This window comes from Bombina bombina, chromosome 9 (genome assembly GCF_027579735.1).
Source record: "Bombina bombina isolate aBomBom1 chromosome 9, aBomBom1.pri, whole genome shotgun sequence".
Classification (NCBI taxonomy): domain Eukaryota; kingdom Metazoa; phylum Chordata; class Amphibia; order Anura; family Bombinatoridae; genus Bombina; species Bombina bombina.
Genome location: NC_069507.1, coordinates 265964399 through 265977838, shown reverse-complemented (window position 1 = coordinate 265977838; position 13440 = coordinate 265964399). Strand labels below are relative to the sequence as shown.

Here is a 13440-nt window from a genome sequence, read left to right as displayed (position 1 = left end):
TTTGTGCAAGTCTGTGGTATTCAGTGCATTCAGTACCTGACCTGGCTGTTGCTTTGTGCAAGTCTCTGCTATTCAGTGCATTCAGTACCTGACCTGGGTATTGCTTTGTGCAAGTCTGTGCTATTCAGTGCATTCAGTTCCTGACCTGACTATTGCTTTGTGCAAGTCTATGCTATTTAATGCATTCAGTACCTGACCTGGGTATTGCTTTGTGCAAGTCTGTGCTATTGAACCCAGGGGGCTATTTAAAAATGTGCGAGTGGACATGATTTGATATTGCGGATCATGTCCGCTGCACATCGATTAATGCCGACAGCATACGCTCTCAGCATTTATCATTGCACCAGCCGTTCTGGTGAACTGCTGGTGCAATACTGCCCCCTGCAGATTTGCCGCTAACAGGGGGTGTCAATCAATCCGATCGTATTGGATTGGGTTGATTTCCGGCGATATCTGTCCGCCGACTCAGAACAGGTTATGGATACATTCTATACTGAGCAGTTTAGCACAAACCTACTTAATCACACTACACAGTTACTCTGTCCTGTATTGTGCTGTTATACACATATACATTACATACTGAGCAGTTTATCACAAACCTACATAGTCACACTACACAGTAACTCCTGTATTGTGCTGTTATACACATATACATTACATACTGAGCAGTTTAGCACAAACCTACATAGTCACACTACACAGTAACTCCTGTATTGTGCTGTTATACACATATACATTATATACTGAATAGTCTAGCACAAACCTACATATTCACACTACACAGTAACTCCTGTATTGTGTTGTTGTACACATATACATTACATACTGAGCAGTTTAGCACAAACCTACATAGTCACACTACACAGTAACTCCTGTATTATGCTGTTATACACATATACATTATATACTGAATAGTCTAGCACAAACCTACATATTCACACTACACAGTAACTCCTGTATTGTGCTGTTATACACATATACATTCTATACTGAGCAGTTTAGCACAAACCTACATAGTCACACTACACAGTAACTCCTGTATTGTGCTGTTATACACATATACATTCTATACTGAGCAGTTTAGCACAAACCTACATAGTCACACTATACAGTAACTCCTGTATTGTGCTGTTATACACATATACATTCTATACTGAGCAGTCTAGCACAAACCTACATAGTCACACTACAAAGTTACTCCTATATTGTGCTGTTATACATATATACATTATATACTGAGCAGTTTAGCACAAACCTACATAGTCACACTATAGCAGTGATTTTTAACCTTTTTTTTGCTGTGGCACACTTTTTTACATTAAAAAATCCTGTGGCACACCACCATCCCAAAATTTAAAAAAAATCACACATTGTAGCCTAATACAGCATATATATATACACATACACACAAACACACACATACTGTATGTATTGTGCTGTTATGCCATGCCTCCTACAAACTACCCCTGCACTGGGAGTAAAAAACAAGCAAAGTTTAAAAAATATGTTACACTGTTGTCAGTCTGCCGTGGCACACCTGAGGATCTCTCACGGCACACTAGTGTGCCACGGCACACTGGTTGAAAAACACTGCACTATAGAGTAACTCCTGTATATACAGTAACTCCTGTATTGTGCTGTTATACATATATACATTATATACTGAGCAGTTTAGCACAAACCTACATAGTCATACTATACAGTAACTCCTGTATTGTGCTGTTATACACATATACATTATATACTGAGCAGTTTAGCACAAACCTACATAGTCACACTACAAAGTTACTCCTGTATTGTGCTGTTATACATATATACATTATATACTGAGCAGTTTAGCACAAACCTACATAGTCACACTATACAATAACTCCTGTATTGTGCTGTTATACCCATATACATTACATATTGAGCACAGAGATTATTCAGAAAACAGAAGTACATTATGCTGTCGGGCACTGAGAATGTGTACAAGATAGTACAGTATAGAATGTAACGTCCCTTTATTGCCCTCTGCCTATCCCTTTTTTATTGTCACCATATGAGATTTCCTCCCTTCCCAGCTCTTTGTTTGTTCATTAACTTTTACCACTCACTGGCACATCCTTCTAACAGAACTGCCAAGTCTGTGTGATGTCATTTACCCTGGATCACACTATACCTAAGTAAAATCATACTATGGGACACTGTAACACGCTATGTGAGGTCTGTTCTCCAGATCACAATATACCTCAGTAAAATCCCACTATGTGACACTATGACACACTATGTGAGGTCTGTTCCCCAGATCACAATATACCTCTGTAAAATCACACTATTTGACACTGTGACACACTATGTGAGGTCTGTTCCCCAGATCACATTATACCTCTGTAAAATCACACTATTTGACACTGTGACACACTATGTGAGGTCTGTTCCCCAGATCACATTATACCTCAGTAACATCACACTATGTGACACTGTAACATGCTATGTGAGGTCTGTTCCCCAGATCACATTATACCTCTGTAAAATCACACTATTTGACACTGTGACACGCTATGTGAGTTATGTTCCCCAGATTACATTATACCTCAGTAAAATCACACTATGTGACAGTGTGACACGCTATGTGAGGTCTGTTCCCTAGATCACATTATACCTCAGTAACTTCACACTATGTGACACACTATGTGAGGTCTATTCCCTAGATCACACTATGGCTCAGTAACTTCACACTATGTGACACACTATGTGAGGTCTATTCCCTAGATCACATTATACCTCAGTAACTTCACACTATGTGACACTATGACACGCTATGTGAGGTCTGTTCCCCAGATCACATTATACCTCAGTAACATCACACTATGTGACACTATGACACGCTATGTGAGGTCTGTTCCCCAGATCACATTATACCTCAGTAACATCACACTATGTGACACTATGACACACTATGTGAGGTCTGTTCCCCAGATCACATTATACCTCAGTAAAATCACACTATGTGACACTGTGACACACTATGTGAGGTCTGTTCCCCAGATCACATTATACCTCAGTAAAGTCACACTATGTGACAGCGTGACACGCTATGTGAGGTCTGTTCCCCAGATCACAATATACCTCTGTAAAATCACACTATTTGACACTATGACACGCTATGTGAGGTCTGTTCCCCAGATCACATTATACCTCAGTAACATCACACTATGTGACACTGTGACACGCTATGTGAGGTCTGTTCCCCAGATCACATTATACCTCAGTAACATCACACTATGTGACACTATGACACGCTATGTGAGGTCTGTTCCCCAGATCACATTATACCTCAGTAACATCACACTATGTGACACTGTGACACGCTATGTGAGGTCTGTTCCCCAGATCACATTATACCTCAGTAACATCACACTATGTGACACTATGACACGCTATGTGAGGTCTGTTCCCCAGATCACATTATACCTCAGTAACATCACACTATGTGACACTGTGACACGCTATGTGAGGTCTGTTCCCCAGATCACATTATACCTCAGTAAAATCACACTATGTGACACTGTGACACGCTATGTGAGGTCTGTTCCCCAGATCACATTATACCTCAGTAAAATCACACTATGTGACACTATGACACGCTATGTGAGGTCTGTTCCCCAGATCACATTATACCTCAGTAAAATCACACTATGTGACAGTGTGACACACTATGTGAGGTCTGTTCCCCAGATCACATTATACCTCAGTAACATCACACTATGTGACAGCGTGACACGCTATGTGAGGTCTGTTCCCCAGATCACATTATACCTCAGTAAAATCACACTATGTGACACTATGACACGCTATGTGAGGTCTGTTCCCCAGATCACATTATACCTCAGTAACATCACACTATGTGACACTGTGACACGCTATGTAAGGTCTGTTCCCCAGATCACATTATACCTCAGTAACATAACACTATGTGACACTGTGACACACTATGTGAGGTCTGTTCCCCAGATCACATTATACCTCAGTAACATCACACTATGTGACACTATGACACGCTATGTGAGGTCTGTTCCCCAGATCACAATATACCTCAGTAAAATCACACTATGTGACACTATGACACACTATGTGAGGTCTGTTCCCCAGATCACATTATACCTCAGTAAAGTCACACTATGTGACAGCGTGACACGCTATGTGAGGTCTGTTCCCCAGATCACAATATACCTCAGTAAAATCCCACTATTTGACACTGTGACACGCTATGTGAGGTCTGTTCCCCAGATCACATTATACCTCAGTAACATCACACTATGTGACACACTATGTGAGGTCTGTTCCCCAGATCACAATATACCTCTGTAAAATCACACTATTTGACACTGTGACACACTATGTGAGGTCTGTTCCCCAGATCACATTATACCTCTGTAAAATCACACTATTTGACACTGTGACACACTATGTGAGGTCTGTTCCCCAGATCACATTAAACCTCAGTAACATTACACTATGTGACACTATGACACACTATGTGAGGTCTGTTCCCCAGATCACATTATACATCAGTAACATCACACTATGTGACACTATGACACGCTATGTGAGGTCTGTTCCCCAGATCACATTATACCTCAGTAAAATCACACTATGTGACACTGTGACACACTATGTGAGGTCTGTTCCCCAGATCACATTATACCTCAGTAACATCACACTATGTGACACTATGACACGCTATGTGAGGTCTGTTCCCCAGATCACATTATACCTCAGTAACATCACACTATGTGACACTGTGACACGCTATGTGAGGTCTGTTCCCCAGATCACATTATACCCCAGTAAAATCACACTATGTGACAGTGTGACACGCTATGTGAGGTCTGTTCCCTAGATCACATTATACCTCAGTAACTTCACACTATGTGAGGTCCCTAGATCACATTATACCTCAGTAACATCACACTATGTGACACTATGACACACTATGTGAGGTCTGTTCCCCAGATCACATTATACCTCAGTAACTTCACACTATGTGACACTGTGACACACTATGTGAGGTCTGTTCCCCAGATCACATTATACCTCAGTAAAATCACACTATGTGACACTATGACACACTATGTGAGGTCTGTTCCCCAGATCACATTATACCTCAGTAAAATCACACTATGTGACACTATGACACGCTATGTGAGGTCTGTTCCCCAGATCACATTATACCTCAGTAACATCACACTATGTGACACTGTGACACGCTATGTGAGGTCTGTTCCCCAGATCACATTATACCTCAGTAACATCACACTATGTGACACTGTGACATGCTATGTGAGGTCTGTTCCCCAGATCACATTATACCTCAGTAACATCACACTATGTGACACTGTGACACGCTATGTGAGTTATGTTCCCCAGATCACATTATACCTCAGTAACATCACACTATGTGACACTGTGACACACTATGTGAGGTCTGTTCCCCAGATCACATTATACCTCAGTAAAATCACACTATGTGACACTGTGACACACTATGTGAGGTCTGTTCCCCAGATCACATTATACCTCAGTAACATCACACTATGTGACACTATGACACACTATATGAGGTCTGTTCCCCAGATCACATTATACCTCAGTAACATCACACTCTGTGACACTATGACACGCTATGTGAGGTCTGTTCCCCAGATCACATAATACCTCAGTAACATCACACTATGTGACACGCTATGTGAGGTCTGTTCCCCAGATCACATTATACCTCAGTAACATCACACTATGTGACACGCTATGTGAGGTCTGTTCCCCAGATCACATTATACATCAGTAAAATCACACTATGTGACACTATGACACGCTATGTGAGGTCTGTTCCCCAGATCACATTATACCTCAGTAACATCACACTATGTGACACTGTGACACGCTATGTGAGGTCTGTTCCCCAGATCACATTATAACTCAGTAAAATCACACTATGTGACACCATGACACACTATGTGAGGTCTGTTCCCCAGATCACATTATACCTCAGTAAAATCACACTATGTGACACTATGACACGCTATGTGAGGTCTGTTCCCCAGATCACATTATACCTCAGTAACATCACACTATGTGACACTGTGACACGCTATGTGAGGTCTGTTCCCCAGATCACATTATACCTCAGTAACATCACACTATGTGACACTGTGACATGCTATGTGAGGTCTGTTCCCCAGATCACATTATACCTCAGTAACATCACACTATGTGACACTGTGACACGCTATGTGAGTTATGTTCCCCAGATCACATTATACCTCAGTAACATCACACTATGTGACACTGTGACACACTATGTGAGGTCTGTTCCCCAGATCACATTATACCTCAGTAAAATCACACTATGTGACACTGTGACACACTATGTGAGGTCTGTTCCCCAGATCACATTATACCTCAGTAACATCACACTATGTGACACTATGACACACTATATGAGGTCTGTTCCCCAGATCACATTATACCTCAGTAACATCACACTCTGTGACACTATGACACGCTATGCGAGGTCTGTTCCCCAGATCACATAATACCTCAGTAACATCACACTATGTGACACGCTATGTGAGGTCTGTTCCCCAGATCACATTATACCTCAGTAACATCACACTATGTGACACGCTATGTGAGGTCTGTTCCCCAGATCACATTATACATCAGTAAAATCACACTATGTGACACTATGACACGCTATGTGAGGTCTGTTCCCCAGATTACATTATACCTCAGTAACATCACACTATGTGACAGCGTGACACGCTATGTGAGGTCTGTTCCCTAGATCACATTATACCTCAGTAAAATCACACTATGTGACACCATGACACACTATGTGAGGTCTGTTCCCCAGATCACATTATACTCAGTAAAATCACACTATGTGACACTATGACACGCTATGTGAGGTCTGTTCCCCAGATCACATTATACATCAGTAAAATCACACTATGTGGCACTATGACACGCTATGTGAGGTCTGTTCCCCAGATCACATTATAACTCAGTAAAATCACACTATGTGACACCATGACACACTATGTGAGGTCTGTTCCCCAGATCACATTATACTCAGTAACATCACACTATGTGACACTGTGACACGCTATGTGAGGTCTGTTCCCCAGATCACATTATACCTCAGTAACATCACACTATGTGACACTGTGACACACTATGTGAGGTCTGTTCCCCAGATCACATTATACCTCAGTAACATCACACTATGTGACACTGTGACACGCTATGTGAGGTCTGTTCCCCAGATCACATTATACTCAGTAACATCACACTATGTGACACTATGACACGCTATGTGAGGTCTGTTCCCCAGATCACATTATACCTCAGTAACATCACACTATGTGACAGCATGACACACTATGTGAGGTCTGTTCCCCAGATCACATTATACCTCAGTAACATCACACTATGTGACACTGTGACACACTATGTGAGGTCTGTTCCCCAGATCACATTATACCTCAGTAAAATCACACTATGTGACACTATGACACACTATGTGAGGTCTGTTCCCCAGATCACATTATACCTCAGTAAAATCACACTATGTGACAGCGTGACACCCTATGTGAGGTCTGTTCCCCAGATCACATTATACCTCAGTAAAATCACACTATGTGACACTATGACACGCTATGTGAGGTCTGTTCCCCAGATCACATAATACCTCAGTAAAATCACACTATGTGACACTATGACACGCTATGTGAGGTCTGTTCCCCAGATCACATTATACCTCAGTAAAATCCCACTATGTGACACTATGACACGCTATGTGAGGTCTGTTCCCCAGATCACATTATACCTCAGTAACATCACACTATGTGACACTGTGACACGCTATGTGAGGTCTGTTCCCCAGATCACATAATACCTCAGTAAAATCACACTATGTAACACGCTATGTGAGGTCTGTTCTCCAGATCACATAATACCTCAGTAAAATCACACTATGTGACACTATGACACGCTATGTGAGGTCTGTTCCCCAGATCACATAATACCTCAGTAAAATCACACTATGTGACACTATGACACACTATGTGAGGTCTGTTCCCCAGATCACATTATACCTCAGTAAAATCACACTATGTGACACTATGACACGCTATGTGAGGTCTGTTCCCCAGATCACATAATACCTCAGTAAAATCACACTATGTGACACTATGACACACTATGTGAGGTCTGTTCCCCAGATCACATTATACCTCAGTAAAATCACACTATGTGACACTGTGACACGCTATGTGAGGTCTGTTCCCAGATCACATTATACCTCAGTAACATCACACTATGTGACACTGTGACACGCTATGTGAGTTATGTTCCCCAGATCACATTATACCTCAGTAAAATCACACTATGTGACACTATGACACGCTATGTGAGGTCTGTTCCCCAGATCACACTATGGGTCAGAAAAAAATCACTAGAAATGAAAAATGTAATTGTGCAAATCTCTTCTTTGTGTGATTACTCAGTCTCAGCAAGTTTATGTTTGTCATATCTAACACATATCATGGTTTTATGGTTAAATAATTGAACAACAACTAGATTTCATAAACTCTATTTAGCCTCTATATATGAAATGACTACATGAAAATGCCAAATTATTTAAATATAGTAATCAATATTGTATTGTTTTAATATATCTTTTAAGAATCAAGTGACACATCTTACATTTTATATTTTACATTACTGTAAAACTTTTCAACTATCTACTAGATTTTAAAAGATTAAATGTAAGAATTGATACAGTGTTAAACCTAACACAAATATTATTTTCTAATACAAATATTTAGATTTGATATGTTTCTGGGTCATTCTCATACTGCCCAAAAGGCCGTCCCTACTAGATAATGCTGCTCTAAGCACAGACCTAATTGTCCTAGACCCAAATATGCTCCTGTCCCTACGTCTTCTCCTCTGTATTTATTCTTCTATAATCACTTTGTTTGACAGTAAAGGAGGATACAGAATGGATTTAATTTCCATCTCACTAATAACATGATTGGTTATTTCCGTCTATATAATAGAATGTGCTATGAATAATCACCCTCTGTAATATGTTGTATGAATAATTCATGATCTGAAATAGTTATTTATGTTGTTACAAGCTTATTGGGATGCTGCTTTGCATATCTGACATTACTACATAATGACGTTTGTTTTTGTGACGTGTATGGGCTCGTTCTCATTGAGCCACTAAAAATGGAGCCGCACGCTACCGAAGTGGCCGACAACTAAAAGTAGTTTACGGCTCCATTTTAGTAACATGTTTTCATTGAAATATTTTGCGCATTGCGTGAAGTTGCTCTTTTCTGGTTGGTTTAAGTTAATGTCGTGTTAACGCTTTCATCTGACGTCGGATTTCTTGAAAATTGCACCAAAACAATTTCATTGCTATGGTAACCTGAGCTAACACTATAAGATTTATGTTTAACGTCTGCGCTCTGCGCTCCTTGTCTATGGTCGCCTCTAGAGAGAAACAAAGCTACATTATATTTATCACCGGCTGCTAGTAATGATGGAAATTATGTCATGTAAACTGGCGATAACTGTAATGACTTCCAACAGCAGTTTTTCGCTTTGTGACCTTGCAAAACCCTAATTGTGGCTCAATAAAAACGAGTCCTATGTCAGGAGCATTTTTATTCTTATGTTAAAGTAACTGTACAATAAAGTGCTCCTTCTAAAGACGGTGCCCTCTGTATTGTATCAGTGCAAACAACTGTAATTGTGTCAGTATTTTTCTTTAATTTTAAATAGTGCGTTCATTTGGAATTTTGCTTTAGTTTACAAAAATGAAAATCCCATTTTCATGACGAATGTGCACTAGAGGGGGCAATAAAAACACTACACCAGGGGGAGTATATATATATATATATATATATATATATATATATATATATATACATATACATACCCATACCCATGTGCACACACACACACACACATATAAATATACATACATATACCCATATATACCCATGCGCACACACACACATATAAATATACATACATATACCCATATATACTCATGCGCACGCACACACACACATATAAATATACATACATATACCCATATATACCCATGCGCACACACACACACATATAAATATACATACATATACCCATATATACCCATGCGCACACACACACACACATATAAATATACATACATATACCCATATATACCCATGCGCACACACACACACACACATATAAATATACATACATATACCCATGCGCACACACACACACATATAAATATACATACATATACCCATATATACCCATGCGCACACACACACATATAAATATACATACATATACCCATATATACCCATGCGCACACACACACACACATATAAATATACATACATATACACATATATACCCATGCACGCACACACACACACACATATATATATGAAGTTCAGGGAGTCTCCCTGATTGTAATAGCGACTCCCTGATGCCAGCAAATGGAATGCAATCTCCCTGAAACTCCAAGTACCATGATCCAATGTGGCCCAAATCCGGAAAAGTGTTTCTTTAAGGAATGCCTTTAGTTGCTGGGATGTTATAGAACCCTTAAAGCATCAGTAACCAAAAAGCCCCCACTGATTTTAATAAAATAAAACACAAATACTACTTTATTTACTGCACGTAATTAAACTTTGTATTCTAAATTATTTAGGCATTCAACAAGCGTACGATCACTGGAAAATAGGTTTGTTGTATGTGGTTCTGCAATAAAGCTACTTTTTTAAATGTGACTTTAGTGGGGAGCTACTTTAATGATAAGTCTCTATCTTATTTAAGGTTTCAAGGTGTCCAATATATAACTGGGGGGGGGGGGGGGGGGGGGCGGCGCAGTAGCGGGTGAAGCCACCTCCCTGAAATGAGTTTTTGCAGGTTGGGATGTCTGTGTGTGTATATATATATATATATATATATATATATATATATACACACACATATATATACATACACATACACATATACACACACACACAAATATATACACACACACACACACATATATACCCATACACACACACATACATATACACATACATATGCACATATATACCCATACACACACACATACACACACACATATATACACAAGATAAGCTCCTATATATGACTGTTCTGCCCCTCCCACCTGTCAGATATTCCCTCTGGATGTACTTACCTGGCAGTGGGGTTCTGGGGTTGAACACTGTTGACCTTAGCACTTTGCCCCTGTTTGGGAATATTGTCTCATTATTATATGAAATAATCCATCTAGTGAGTCCCTCAGTCTGTTCAGGTCACCATATGCAGACACACTCATGTAATCGATGTATCCTTACAACCGGCATGTCCTACACTTCCTTCTTCCCTGTCTATAGTGTATCTCAGGTACTGCCCCTCTTTCTAGCTCTGTGGTTACTTTCTCTTCCTCAGTAATCTCTGGTGCTTACTGCCCCCTCTATTGTTAATTAATGTGGCCCTATGTCAGTGAATTTACCCCCCTGGTATTAATGGTCTCACTGTCAGTGATTTACCCCCCTGGTATTAATGGTCTCCCTGTCAGTGAATTTACCCCCCTGGTATTAATGGTCTCACTGTCAGTGAATTTACCCCCCTGGTATTAATGGTCTCACTGTCAGTGAATTTACCCCCCTGGTATTAATGGTCTCACTGTCAGTAATTTACCCCCTTGGTATTAATGGTCTCACTGTCAGTAATTTACCCCTTGGTATTAATGGTCTCACTGTCAGTGAATTTATCCCCCTGGTATTAATGGTCTCACTGTCAGGGAATTTATCCCCCTGGTATTAATGGTCTCACTGTCAGTGAATTTACCCCCCTGGTATTAATGATCTCACTGTCAGTAATTTACCCCCCTGGTATTAATGATCTCACTGTCAGTGAATTTACCCCCTGGTATTAATGGTCTCACTGTCAGTGAATTTATCCCCCTGGTATTAATGGTCTCACTGTCAGTAATTTACCCCCCTGGTATTAATGATCTCACTGTCAGTAATTTACCCCCTTGGTATTAATGGTCTCACTGTCAGTAATATACCCCCTTGGTATTAATGGTCTCACTGTCAGTAATTTACCCCCCTGGTATTAATGATCTCACTGTCAGTAATTTACCCCCTTGGTATTAATGATCTCACTGTCAGTAATATACCCCCTTGGTATTAATAGTTTCACTGTCTGCTGCCCCTCTGATGTAGTCATTGCTCTGTGTCAGTGATCAGCCCCTTATATGAAAACCTACCTGTGCCCCTATTGTGTTAGTTCACCAGCTGTGCCCCCTGGTGTAGTGTAGGTACTGCCCCCTCTAGTGCATTCTACCCCCTGTCATTTCCTCACATTGATTCTTGATGTTGTGGTCTCCTCTCTCCCTGTCTGGCCGTTGCTCTGTGCTGCTCTTCAGACAGACAGGAATATCCCAGAATACACGTCGGTGATCAGATTTCTTCTGACTTCACACCTGTCGGACAGGTCTATCTGGCTTTGATGGGTGCTAACTTCCCCCTCCCTGCTAACTGTACTGTGTCTGTACCTTCCTCCTCACACACAGGTCACAGGCTCAGTCATACCTGCGTATAAACATAACCTCTGTATAACTGTACTGTGTCTGTACCTTCCTCCTCACACACAGGTCACACGCTCAGTCATACCTGTGTATGCACATAACCTCTGTATAACTGTACTGTGTCTGTACCTTCCTCCTCACACACAGGTCACAGGCTCAGTCATACCTGCGTATAAACATAACCTCTGTATAACTGTACTGTGTCTGTACCTTCCTCCTCACACACAGGTCATAGGCTCAGTCATACCTGCGTATAAACATAACCTCTGTATAACTGTACTGTGTCTGTACCTTCCTCCTCACACACAGGTCACACGCTCAGTCATACCTGTGTATGCACATAACCTCTGTATAACTGTACTGTGTCTGTACCTTCCTCCTCACACACAGGTCATAGGCTCAGTCATACCTGTGTATAAACATAACCTCTGTATAACTGTACTGTGTCTGTACCTTCCTCTTCACACACAGGTCACATGCTTAGTCATACCTGTGTATAAACATAACATTCTGTATAACTGTACTGTGTCTGTACCTTCCTCCTCACACACATGTCACATGGTCAGTCATACCTGTGTATGCACATAACCTCTGTATAACTGTACTGTGTCTGTACCTTCCTCCTCACACACAGGTGATAGGCTCAGTCATACCTGCGTATAAACATAACCTCTGTATAACTGTACTGTGTCTGTACCTCCCTCCTCACACACAGGTCACAGGCTCAGTCATACCTGCGTATAAACATAACCTCTGTATAACTGTAC

General features: G+C 40.7%; 1 protein-coding gene across 1 annotated transcript in view; it reads right to left on the bottom strand.

The window, feature by feature from the left end:
- The window catches only part of STYK1 (serine/threonine/tyrosine kinase 1), a 74812-nt gene extending 62268 nt beyond the window's left edge, over positions 1-12544 (bottom strand). The window contains exons 1-2 of the mRNA XM_053692799.1: positions 12448-12544; positions 11273-11322 (exon numbers count right to left, since the gene is read on the bottom strand). The gene's annotated coding sequence lies outside the window, so the exon portion shown is untranslated. The remainder of the gene's footprint in view (positions 1-11272; positions 11323-12447) is intronic.
- Positions 12545-13440: the final 896 nt, after the last annotated feature.